This window comes from Arvicanthis niloticus, chromosome 17, assembly GCF_011762505.2.
Source record: "Arvicanthis niloticus isolate mArvNil1 chromosome 17, mArvNil1.pat.X, whole genome shotgun sequence".
Classification (NCBI taxonomy): domain Eukaryota; kingdom Metazoa; phylum Chordata; class Mammalia; order Rodentia; family Muridae; genus Arvicanthis; species Arvicanthis niloticus.
This window is the reverse complement of record NC_047674.1, coordinates 59,562,339-59,574,227: the sequence shown is the minus strand read 5'-3', so window position 1 is coordinate 59,574,227 and position 11,889 is coordinate 59,562,339. Positions and strand designations below refer to the sequence as shown.

The 11,889-nt window shown below is 41.5% G+C and overlaps 2 long non-coding RNA genes across 3 annotated transcripts; one reads left to right on the top strand and one right to left on the bottom strand.

Annotated features, from left to right (window-relative positions):
- Positions 1-3,630: 3,630 nt before the first annotated feature.
- LOC143434799 (uncharacterized) lies at positions 3,631-9,477 on the top strand. 2 transcript variants are annotated; one of them, XR_013104558.1, is made up of 5 exons: positions 3,631-3,668; positions 4,884-4,919; positions 5,261-5,413; positions 8,309-8,376; positions 9,187-9,477. It is a non-coding gene; the product is annotated as an uncharacterized LOC143434799 (long non-coding RNA). The 2 variants fall into 2 exon arrangements; XR_013104559.1 differs by lacking the exon at positions 9,187-9,477 and adding an exon at positions 8,534-9,112.
- Positions 7,367-11,439, bottom strand: LOC143434800 (uncharacterized). Its single transcript, XR_013104560.1, has 2 exons — positions 11,308-11,439; positions 7,367-7,790 (listed from the first exon to the last, which is right to left on the bottom strand). It is a non-coding gene; the product is annotated as an uncharacterized LOC143434800 (long non-coding RNA).
- Between the last annotated feature and the right edge of the window lie 450 nt (positions 11,440-11,889).

Genomic DNA, 11,889 nt, shown 5'->3' with positions numbered 1-11,889 from the left:
CGCTGTGCCACAGTGACCGAAAAGGCACTGCCCTGTTAGGACTCTTTCCTTCGCCTCACAGTAGCAAGCAGAGGTCTCCAGCGTCTGTGTTGTCCGAATGGGACCCTAGCAGAACAAAGCACATGTCCTATGCTTTCCTAAAGCCTCTTCCATGGCAAAAGCTGTACTTTTTTTTTTTTTTAATTTTAAATCCAGCTCTGTATGAAACACAAAACTAATCTTGAGCAAACGTAAAAGCAGGGAACAGTTGACTGAGATGCTTCTAACTGGGGACATAAATAAAGACAACACCCTGCGAAGGGCAGTTCATCCAATTAGCAGTTCCCAAGAGGTGAGGGTGGAACTGTACCTGTAGCAGAGTTCCAGCAGAGACGATCATTCTGTGGCGCCAGGCTTTGGCTTCTTCTGTAGTGGAAACGACATCAGACATCATTCTGCTCCATCAATGAAAGATCACTCCGTAAATATGTATATAAATTCGAAGTCTGCATGGTGGGATTCTTATTTTCATGGGAAAACTGGATTTCCTGAGCCTACAGCAATCAGCCTTGAAGAACCCCCTTTACTCCAGGGTGTCCTTCTCTGGTAACGGAAGCTGGAGCCTCTGCTGTGACATCATAGCGATGGACTGTAATCCCCACATTGCAATAAATCCACTCCTCCCCTTAGTTGCTCGCCTGTCATGGTGTTTGTCACAGCAGTGCAAAGGAAACTCAAAGAATGTGTGTTAAATACACAGAGGTGAACTATATTAAAAAATCCTTCACAGGGTATTCTGTTGATTAGAGAACCAAATGCTTGCCAGTCTTTAGTCTTCTTTGGTCTGCCTCAGCAGTACCACACCCGTGCATAAACCCTGCAGGGCCCCAAATCTCCAGAAGGGAGTCAGTGTCTGTCCCTTATCCCTCATTCATCACGCTCTCATTTAAAGCAAGAGTGCGTGCTCAGGGTGGTGTGAACAGGAAGTGTATCTGTGCTTTATATAGCGGACTTTTCATTGTTGAAAAAGAATTGGGATGTAACAGTAGAGTTACAGAAGTAAAACAGTACTGAAGTGGAGTGTCATTAAGCTATGCTACAACAAGGAGCCTGAAGGCAAAAATTCAGAACAAACTTCCAAAGTACCAGGAACCTTTCATTTTATAGGTTGGGTTATATAGGGAAACTAACTCAGATTTTTAGCTAAATGCAAGACAAAACTATAGAAGAAAACACAAGAGTAAATGTTTTAAATGTTTGCCATTCTGCATAAGGCAAACATACTTGAAATACAAAAACTAAAAGAAAAATTTGACTTCATTAAAAAAAAATTGATAAATTGAACTTCATCAGATTAAGAGGTCCTGCTATTTGGAAGGCACTGAGAGTTAAAAGAGGCAGAGAAGAGGAGAGTTTGGAGAGATTGACCCAGGAATGCAAACTTCAGTTCAATAAAATATGAGTTTAAGAGATCTAATAATATTTGACAGTGTATTACATTCTTTTATTTTTAGAAGCTGGTTTGCTAATTATCTATCTATCTATCTATCTATCTATCTATCTATCTATCTATCACCTCCCGTGTGTGTGTGTGTGTGTGTGTGTGTGTGTGTGTGTATGTGTTTGTATACATCTATGTGTGCAAGTGTGTACCCTGGTATGTACATTGAGAACAGAGGACAGTCAAGTCTTTCCTGTCACTCCCCATCACTCTCTGATTATTCTTGAGTCTCTCCATGAAGCCAGAGCTAGAAATGTTTGGTTAATGGCAGTCAGCAGTCCCCAGTGATATTTCTCTCTCTGCCTCCACAGCCTAGATTTGCAGGTGTACAAGATGGTGGGTGCTGGGATCTAAACCCAGTTCCTGTGGTTATGAAGTAAGCACTCCAAATCATTGAGACATCTGTCCAGCCCCAAGATATTATATTCCTGAAAACTGTCAAAGAAGTTGATTCTTCATGCCTTTAACTTTAAAGATAATACAGATGTGAGATGTTACACATGTTAAATTAGCTTGATTTAATCATTCCACATTGAACACATGTTTCAAAATAAAATATCATATATGACAAATATACCATTTTTATTATTGCATCTAATTCAAATTATAAGTGAATAAGACAAGTTACAGATGTAAAGGAAATATTTGCAAATTTCAGATCTGATATGACTTACACTCATATTTTTTTTTAAATTCTCAAAATTCAATAATAACAACAACCTAATTCAAAACATAGGCAAAACATCTGCTGTGGTTTGAATCTGAAATGTTGCCCACGGGCTCTCGGTTAATGTTTATTTCCCAGCTGGTGGGGTTATATGCAGAGGCTAGGGAGGCTTTGGGAGATGGGGCTAACCCAGCCCTTTCTGCTACACTGCCTCAACTTTCTGATTCCTCAGATGTGAACATCTTTCATGGCACACTTCCACCACCACACTCCCATCGTGCCTTTCCCACCACAGTGGACCAAAATGTATGAAACTGTGAGCCAAAGTAAACTTTTTTTCCATTGAGATTGTTTTCCTGACAGTTGTTTTGATCAAACTAAAGTGTGTGTGTTGGGGGTGAAACCCTTCTATAATAATGAAACAGGAACCTGATTAAAAATACAAGGATGGCAAATTGACGTGCCAAAGAATTCAGCATCAGTAGTCATTGGAAAAAGCAAATTGAAGCACGAACCACTTTGAGAACTCACTGTTCACCTACATGGAAGAAAAAATCACGGAAGAGCAATGAAGACCCCCATGTGCTAGTGAGCATGTCCAACCCCAGGAACTTCTATCACCTAGGATGGGAATGTGAGGCACTTTGGCTACTTTGGGAAAGAGTTTGGTCACTTCTTAGAAAGATAAACATATGCTTGTTATACCGCCCAACAGTCATGGTCCTAAGTATTACCCTAGTGGAATAAACTTTATTCTCATCCAAAATCATGTTCACAGCTGTTTATAGCAGCGTCGTTCATAATCACCCCAAACTGGAAGCAACCCAAATGTTCTTCAGTGGAGTAGTGGATAAACAGATATGTCCATATAATAGAATTCTGCATAATAACAAGGAACAAAATAACTACAAATATACACAACATAAGCAAACTTTAGACACCATGGAGCAAATGAAAACAGGCACTTACAAAGGTCTGCATATATGACAGTCTTTAAAAGGCAACGCTACAGAGATGGAGAGGCAGGGACCTCCAAAGAGTAGGATTGGGCATGGGCTATCTGCAAAGGGGCTGCACAGGGCAACCTTTTATTCAGGTAAAACTGGGCTAACAGTTACACAACATACAGCTTATCAAACTACACAGTGTGGAACTGTACATGTTACTAACATAAATTACACATCAACTGCAGTATAAAAATGAAGACGATTACATTCATCATGGAGCGAAATCTTGAGAGTGCATGTTTTCATTTCTCCCATCTTCTGTGAAGTCCTACACCCTGAAGCAAGGGGAAGATTCAGTGTTGTAGCAACAAGAAGCTTCCCCAGTACCTGGCAGCTCTTTGTAAACCACATAGTTCTGGACAGTATTACGAGACCTTAGTTAATTATTGACCTTCTCTCATCAGTGCATCCTGGAACGAGGATCAGGCTGTCCAACGATCACCAAGCTGTTGCAGGCACCTCGGCAGTGTCTAGTCCCTCTGCCTTGGAGCCGCGCTGAAATCTAGGTTGCTGAGTGAGTGCTTGGTTTCTTGGTCAACAGTGGTCTAGTGCCCACATAGGCAGATGCTACCAGAGAGGCAACTTTTGAAATATCCCCTTTAAGGCAACCCCAATGCTAAGAAATTGATTAATTTGGTAACATTGATAATCCCTGATAGCTACGGAACATTGGTATCTTTATTTTACATACTTTATTTTACTTAATCTTCATGGGTATTCTTCAAGGTGGCTGAAATTAGAATTAGTTAGCATAGAGCAGAGTTAATATTTGAGGTTCAGCTCCAAATACAGTTCTCATATACAAGGAAAGGTAAAAAAAAAAAAAAGCCAATTTGTTTTGTTTTGTTTGTTTTAAAAATTCTTTTAAGGCATTCTTGGGGGTGCCTGAAACTAATGGAGAAACTCTAATGGTTCCCCGCCTTTGTTATTAATGTTGTATATATGCATATGTATACGTCAGTTAGTATGACTGACTCGTTCGCCTTCTCTCTGCTACTGTTCACCCCCACACTGTGTACCAGGCAAATGGCTCACCTGTCTGTGTCACTAACACTTGCATAATAACTTAGAATCACGCAACCCCTATTTTATCAAGCAACAATACTATTACATATAATTTCACTGTGATTAAAGCAAGGAAGTAAGCTTTAGGGGAGAACTCGAGAACACCGGTGGTGTATATAGCAGGTAGTTCAACGGAAAGTGGTACAAAGTGTTTACTTTTTAAAGCTTATATTTTTGGGGCATCCTGAATAAGATGATGCTATCAAGCCATGGTATAGAAGGCTGGATTGAGGCAAGGAGTGGTGGGACAGTGGGACAGGGCAGGACTTGCATTCTCTGGAAGCAACATGGCAGCAGTGTCTTAACGAGCAGTGGCACTGCAATGCTGTGTCATAGTGAGGGACAGAGGCTTTCTAAGCCTGAGCCACTCATAGCTCTCTCTCTTTGAGGTACTTTTCTTAGTTTCTAGCACAGACATTGAGTGCCCCTTGGAGGATATCCCAGCAGGGTTGATGGGCATCCATGATTACTGAGGATGTGATTCCTCACAAGTCTCTAGGGGACAAGGAACAGTTGCAAAAGGAAAACCAGCTTCTTTTTTCTACTACTCCCCACTCCCATCTTTAAAGTTTGCAACCATCACCACAGAAACAAACGTGTTCTGCGTGTGTGTGTGTGTGTGTGTGTGTGTGACTGTTTTTCAAACTGCTCTATCATGATGCAGAGTGGCAAGGCCTGCAGCGGGTACTGCCTCTTCCAGGTACGGCTTCAATGATTTTTATCTCAGCTTGGAACACAAAGTGTGTTCCGATACTAATACTGATAAAAGCATAAAGGCTGGCGCCATCTGCCATGGCAACTATCAAGATGGCAGATGCTTTTCATCGGCTTTATCTGAACTTTGCATTAATGGGAATTCAGAGACTGTGGGTATGTTTTCAAAAGGGGGGGGGGTTGAAATGATAGCACTCCCCTGAATAGAAACAATTCATCAAATACCAAGATATTTGTGTTCCCTTTTTTCTCTTGTAAGAAAAAGAAGGCGGGAGAGGGGGCCTTCCCTCTGTTCTGGTAACTGTTTCCTCTATGTGTGCCTCTCAGATGCCCTGTGGCTTTTTCCAGACCCTCCCTTGGAGCTGGCCCTTGGGAGTTCTATTTAGAGGGGCTCTAACTTCCCAGCGGTCCTGATGTTGCTACAGCAGATGGGATTTAAATACGCTGTCTCCGAGGACAGAGCAATCAACAAAATAACAAGTGAGTGTTCAGAGCCTGCTGCAGGTAACAACAGAGACATTCTTCAAAGAGTAAAGAGAAGAAAGGAGGAGAAGGACAAAGGAGAAGGAAATGACAAACCAAGACCTCCGTCTGGACTGAGGATGTGTGCGTCTTAAGTTTTCAGGTTATAGCAGATAGCTCCTGCCGTTCACTAGCCACTGCTTGACAGGGACATCCCTTACGTGCCCAAAGGATGCTGTGTACGAGTGTACGTGTGTGTCTGTGTGTCTGTATGTGTGTATTCATGTATGTAGACCTGTGTGTGGAGGCCAGAGAAAAATCTTAGGTGTTATCCTCAGGAATGCCTTTGGTCTTCTTACACACACACACACACACACACACACACACACACACGTACACACACACACACAGCATTTCTGATTGGCCTGGAGCTCATCAATTCAGCTCCAGGGATCCTGCAGTGTCTGTCACTAGCATTGTGTTACAAGCATCTGCTAACATGGCTGATGCTGACCCTGGAAATATACATATATATATGTATATATTTACACACATATATACATACATATATACTCTATATTATTATAAACCTATATATTATTATCCATCCAATAAATTTTGTCATTTTAGATATAGAAAATATATTTTTACATTATTCATATATTTCTGTTTTTGTTTTTATGGGTCTATACATAGAGACATAGAAATGCATGTGTAAATACATAAATACATACATACATACATTTATATTGTATATTTCTATACATATTAAATTGGATATGTATGTATATATGTATTTGTACATATGTATATCACATGCAACACAAAAAATAAAATGAAGGAATATGAACATTAGTTAAAAAAAAAGATGCACACAAAAATTTAAAGTAGAAAAATCTTTGCAACTGTGTAAATGAGTGGCAGAAACTGGAGGAGCCCTCTGAAAGCATCCTGCTCCTTGCTTTCCTTTTCAAGGAAAAGAGGGAAAACTCAGAACCAGAGAAGATGAACAAAAGTATGTCTGTCATAAAGCCACTGCCCTCCAGCCCAGCTGGGACAGAAGACGCTGTGGAGGAGTACCAGTCTGCCCTGGCCAGGCAACTGGTGCAGTCGAGCCCTCCCCACAGAGTTCCAGAGAACACTTCCCTTCTGGTTATGACCATGCTTATGATGGGTGTCATACAGCATGATTTCCAGGATATTTTTTCTGTAGTTTTTTTTTCATACAAAATTTCAGTCTCTCATAAATTTTCAATGTTTCTCCCCCACAAGGAAGTAAAGAAGGGAGGGGGAGAGGAGAAGGGAAGGAAAGGAGATATATGCGTGCGTGCGTGCGTGTGTGTGTGTGTGTGTGTGTGTGTGTGTGTGTGTGTGTATGGAAGGAAAAAAGGCAACATCATCTAAAAGAAAATGTTATATACCAGGTTAACTTTCAGGTTATTATAAAAATAAAACCAAGTTGACTTTCAGTTTTCTGAACTTTTAAAGCAAATGTAAAAAACAAAACAAAAAACAAACAAAAAAACAACCCAGAAACAAATAAGCAAACAATAACACAAATCTCTAGGAACAACTTGTTAATTCTTATCTCATTAGGATGAGCTGAGAAAGAAAGTAGATTGAAGGCCTGGTTCAGTGGTCCGTGATTTTGCCTGACGTCTGCAGAACTCTGAGGTCATTGTCCAACACTGATGAAGAGAAGAAAAGGAAAGAGGGCAACAGATGTAAAGAGGGGATGGGAAAGACAGTGGTTAGGAACACCAGGAACACAGGCTGGTGCCGCCTGTGGCTGAGGCCTGCTCTCTCCTGTTTGGGATTGCTTTAAAAACCAGGTTGAGTTTCAGTTTTTGGGACTTTTAAAGTAAAATGTAAAAACAAACAAACAACAGAAAAACAACCAAACAACAACAACCTCTCTCTCTCTCTCTCTCTCTCTCTCTCTCTCTCTCTCTCTCTCTCTCAATACATGGCTCAATGAAGGACTGCTAGTTTTATTTTTACAATGTAGAGACATCATGTGACAGTCACAGCGATAGCCAGTGCTGCTCACAAATATTTTTCTAAACTTCAGGCATTTTAACCCACTAGAATTAGGAAGACACAGTGGTAGAATTGAGGACAGACGTTTTAACTTGAAGACCTTTGGTTTTAGGAAGCATTGGGCTATTCTTTTGTTTCTTGTCACCCCACGGTCAGTGAGAGCCATGCCATGGCTTCCCATCCACACCCAGCACTGGAAAGCATTCTTCCCAGTGCTAACAGCACTCTGTGGTCTGAACCTCTCTGTTCTTTCTAAAGTGAGGCTCCAGCTGCTTCCCACCTGAGGAACTGCCGCACTGACGCTTTGCCCAGGGAACCCACAGCTCATACTCTGCGATGCTATACAAAAGAGAGCCTGGAAAAGGAAAAAAAAATATTTATATTTCAACAATAAGAATGTCTCTGAAATTTTTACATAAACTCTTTTTTTATATATCAAATCAGACTTTAAATGCACAATGGGAATATTTTATTCAAATCAATAAAATTTTTATTCAAAACTTTTATTCAATTTTTCATTCAAATAAATCTCACAGGAATCTTTTCTTTTAGGAGAGGAGGAGGAGAATTGTATTCTTGAAGTAAATAATTACTTGGTAGCATAGCTTTTATGTACATCTTGATTTATATACCAGAGTTACTTAAACAAAGTCTGTATATGTCGTAAGAAATAAGGGTCTAATTATGTTGCCTATGGACAGTTATCTCCACCATAAATCTCAAAATGTAAGAATTCCAAAGTATTGAGTAAAGCAGCAACAGTAATTAAAGTAGCAACTATTCTACACCAGTGTTGTTTGTACTTCATAGTATCATCTCACTTAATCCTCAGAAGTCTTCTGTAAGAGGAATTTCACTATTCTCATTTCACAGATTTCAGAATTCAGTCAGGGAGAAATCAAGAGGCATGAAGGAAGAGATGGAGTTGAAGCAAGGAACATGTATGTATGTCTCTGGAGAAATTTTCCATCTTAGTCAACGTTTTGTTGTTGTGAAGAGACGCCATAACCACATAAGGGAAGGGTTTAATTATAAGGAAATCAATTAATTGGGGCTAGCTTACAGGTTCCGAGGTTCAGTCCATTGTCATCATGGCAGGAAGCATGGCAGCGCACAGGCAGACACAGTGCTGGAGAAGGAGCTGAGCATCCTGTACCCAGATCCGCAGGCAGCAGGAAGAGACTGACACCGGACTTGGCTTGAGCTCATGAAACCTCAAAGCCCACCCCAGAAACATGCTTCCTCTAATAAAGTCATACCTACTCTAACAAGGCCACAGTCCTCATTCCTCTCCAGAAGTGCCACTCCCTTATGACCAGGCATTCAAATCTATGATTTTTATGGGGGCCATTCTTACTTGCCACCACATTCCCCTAAGCCATGATTTCCCAAAGCCATCGCCTCATGGATTCCCAGCCTCAAAGAGCAGTAGCAACAGCTGCATGACCACAAGTCATTCTCCTGGAGTGAGGCACGTGCTGAACCTGACCAGTGGTTCCTAAACTCTGGCGCACAGAGCTCATGCAGGGTGCTTGCTAAAATGAAGCTGTCTAGGTCCCACTACTAGGATGATGGACTTGTTCTGGTCTAAATTAGTGAGGAAAGGGCATGGGGCATTTTGTAAAGGGGTGAAGACTCCTCATACTTATTCTCAGGCCCCTCCTTTGCCCTCTGATTGTGAGTAACACTGTGGGGTGGTAGAATCCCTTTCAACCTAGCCTATCCATTTGAACAAATCTCCCTTTCCGCAGGTTATTCGGATGCAGATACAGATGTTCTTCTGACGTCACTTAGAAATACCCTGAATCTGATGATATCTTCATTTTTTTTTCCAACTCGTACTCTTTGAATTTATCCTCATATGTAATGTCTTAATCTTATATTCTCTGTAATTATCATAATAATGGGGTTTGCTATGTATACTATAAATACAGTGCTTTTGTATATGCTAACAAAGAATAGGAAGATAAAACTAGCTCTCCTGTCTGCCTCTCATTCATCCATTCCCCCCTCGCCACCTAGGTGCTACTCAACCACCAATACTTGCCAGTTAGTGAGCTAAGTGCTGAAGAATCAGAAGGAAACAGAGCAGATTTCATATCTGCTGGCATGGCAGCTGAATGTCTAAAGAGAAAGACCTGCATTTGGGTAAGTTGCGAGACTGGTAAAGATTTAAAGAGAAAACAGTGTCTCCAGGGGGAACCCATAAGAGGAAGCAGTATCTGTATTGGGTTAAGTTCAGAAATGCCAAACCAACAAAGAAGTCAACAAAACTCAACATGTGAACCCTCGTCTCTCATCTGTGCTGCGTATTCAACATGAGACCGATATCACTTGGTCAGACTCAGAGTAAAGGAACCGGTCCTACACAATGCCACTTAACACCTCCATGAACAAAGGACGGGAGAGTCAGACACACACGAGTCATCTCTGGTCCCAGGTTCACCTTGTGCCATCTCTAGTCTTTATTTATTGGCAGTTGTAGTCACATGCCTCTGCTTGATTGTGAGATAAACACTTGGAGCACTTGGCAAATATTCTTACTGTGACTCTCTGCTTCAGTGATGTACAGCGGGATCAGGGATGGCGCTCCTGAAGAAGTGAAGTTTGAACTAGGCTTTAAAGGTCAAGTAAAAGGGATAAATAATAGAAGGAATGAGACGGGATGTCAGAGGATGAATGTTCCACAGAAATAAAAGAGAAGACAGCAAGTTTAAAGAACTGGGCTCACAGAAGACAGATAGCCAGTAGAAAGTGGAGCAAGGGCTCCCAGGGGGATGGGACACTATCTATCAGAAGGTGTTTATCTGAAACTCACTTGTTTTAGTAATAACTTTGGACGAACAAGTTACATATCTCATTTTATGGTGACCTTAGTTAATGTACCTATAAATGGTATGTAGTTTTAAAGATGGAGTAAAGGGAAGTCGTTTATGAGATGTTCCAAGAAGTAAACATGTGTCCTGACTAAAAATTTCCTAATGAGATCAACAAGTTCTAATAAGTTCATAACTAATCCCCAAAGCAGTGGTCTCTTTATCATGGCTGCTGCCTGAATTCACTGGAAAGCCCTTTAAAGCTTTAATGCTCCATGAGCATAGACTTGCTGGGCCAGGGACCCGGTCACTCATCAGTTGGTTTTAATGTCCCCTCAGTTCCACTGTGAAAACAAATCTGGGTGCCATGAAAGCAAGTCTGGGGCCAGTCTTCTTGGGCCTGAAGTGGGATGGTGTGCACAGGGCTACATTCTGAGGCATTTGGAGCTATTGACTCTTAAGCCACTTATGTGTGAGAAGAATGATCTGATGTGTGCCCAGGCAGGTGCGATGGATGGCATACTGTTGGTCTGCTGAGAGGACGGAAAACTTGACAGCTTTGTGTGGTGAGAGGAATGACTATTACCTGTGCTGTCCAGCATGGTCAGCCTCAACCACACACAGCAACTGAGCCCTTGAATATGACAGGTAGGACTGAGGAGTTTTCTAATTTGATTTTAATTAATTTCAGTCCACATGGAAGTAGAAGTGTCTAGCAGCCGGTGTGTTAGACCACCAAAGATAGAGAGGACCAAGCTACGGCAACTTGTCCTGGCGACTCCAGTCACCACATATGAACACCTCCAGTGCTAGAGATACCATGTATAGATACCACACGTGAGGTTTCTCATCGTTCTACACAATATTCCTTCTTTCAGTCAGGACATGGATAGGGGTGGGTTTTGGATGGTCTGGTCCTAATATCAGCCAGTGGTTTCTGCTCACTTGACAGTCATGTAATTGAGCTACTTCAGAAGCTCTGAAGCTGTAATTCCACACGTCTAATGGAGCCAAGTGGGCAGAAGAGCGCATAGAGCTTGTTGTCTGTATACTGACCCATAGAGATAGTGTTCCATTCCAGAGTCCCCATAACAGTCTCCTTGAAGTGCATTGAGCCCTGGCTAGCTGATCTCTTACTATCTCTTCTTCTAGACTGGTGTTTCTTCATGTGTCTATACGACTTCACATCTAGAATACAAATGGATAGTAGTCAGAGACCCTGAGATGGAAGTGGCAGGCAGAGGATCAGAGACTTGAGATTTAAGGCTGGATAAAAGTTTGAGGCTTAGTAAGCAAGGGCCTTTCAAAGGCCATATAGCCTCCTCTTCATAAAATGGGACTATCTCCTCCTTACCATCTCCCCTGAAGAGCAGATAATCTCAGGTCCAAAGGTAGAGTCCCAAATACTCCCACCAGCTTCTTTTCTGTTAATACCACCACCACCACCACCACCACCACCACCACCACCACCACCACCACCACCAAACACCTTGCATTTCAGCCAATAAAAATCAGAGTGGTGGACATGTCCTACAAAAATCCAAATCGCCATACTAATATCATTGTAACTACTTACCTAAAATACCACACACACAACACACACACACTCCAAAGTGAAATAAGAAGCAATTTCAGAAT